We start from the raw sequence: 1,189 nt of genomic DNA on the forward strand, positions 1-1,189 counted from the left end.
GTGCCATCGAGTCAAACCCGACTCATAGCGACCCCTCTTTGGGTTTCCGAGGCAGTATCACTACGGAAGTAGGATTGCCCAACCATCCTTCCAAGGAGTGGCTGGTGGGTTTGAACCACCAGCCGTCTGGTTAGCAGGCAAGTGTCTTAGCCACTATGCTACCAGAGCTCCCTATATGTTATATAATATATATTAATTATATAATAAGTTAAAATACATTTCTAAATTACTCATGAAGGAATAATTACACATTACTCATTGCAGGGGAAATCATATTGGAAATCACAAAACAAAGTGATATAAAAATAAAATAGAATAGAAAATTTTATGGACTGCACTAATATGCTACTGTGAAGAACTTTTCTAAACAAAGCATGAAAATTATTTATCCAAGCATTGAAATGAAATAGTTGAAAAAGATCAGAGTTCTAAAAAAAAAAATAGAGAAGAATATATTAAAATAAAGGTAGAAATTAATGAAACATAATATAAAGATATAGTAAAATCAATAAAAACAACAATAATTATCCAAAAAGCTAATTTAACACTTACAACTCTGGAGACGGTATTCATAATAAAAAAAGAAGAAACACACACCAAACAAACTTTAATGGAAAAAACATGGCAAAATTACAGACATAATAGAGATTCCAACCTGTGGTAGTTAAGTTTGTGTGTCAATGTGCCTGGGCCTGGTTGAGTGGCTGGGTGGCTGGATATAGTATTCCTCATGGTGAGACTGGTAATCAACTCCTTGGCAGAATCTACTGTGAGCTGTTGAGCAGCTAGCTGCTTTTGGGATTATGGTCTGCTTCTTGTATATAAGAAGCAACCTTGGGAATGGTCTCTAGCTTATGGCACACTTGAACCACGCATGTTGCTATGCCATTGTTAAGCAGCCTGCCATGCTCTGGCGACATTGAGAGTTTCAATGGACTTGAATTAATGGTCTTTCATATGGTTTGGTAACATTGGGACTGTGCCTTTTTGCTTGTCAACCTTGGGCTTGTCAGTCTCAGCAGTCAGCAGCTGTCTGAGTGAAAAAAAGCCTCTAGCTCCAGTGGAGGGGCTCTGGTAGCATAGTGGCCAAAGCACTTGACTGCTAACCAGAAGGTTGGCGGTTCAAACCCACCAGCCACTCCTCGGAAGGAAGGTTGGGCAATGCTACTTCCGTAGTGATACTGCCTCG

Source organism: Orycteropus afer, unplaced genomic scaffold (genome assembly GCF_000298275.1).
Source record: "Orycteropus afer afer isolate SDZICR_OR568_19922 unplaced genomic scaffold, OryAfe1.0 scaffold00186, whole genome shotgun sequence".
NCBI classification, from domain to species: domain Eukaryota; kingdom Metazoa; phylum Chordata; class Mammalia; order Tubulidentata; family Orycteropodidae; genus Orycteropus; species Orycteropus afer.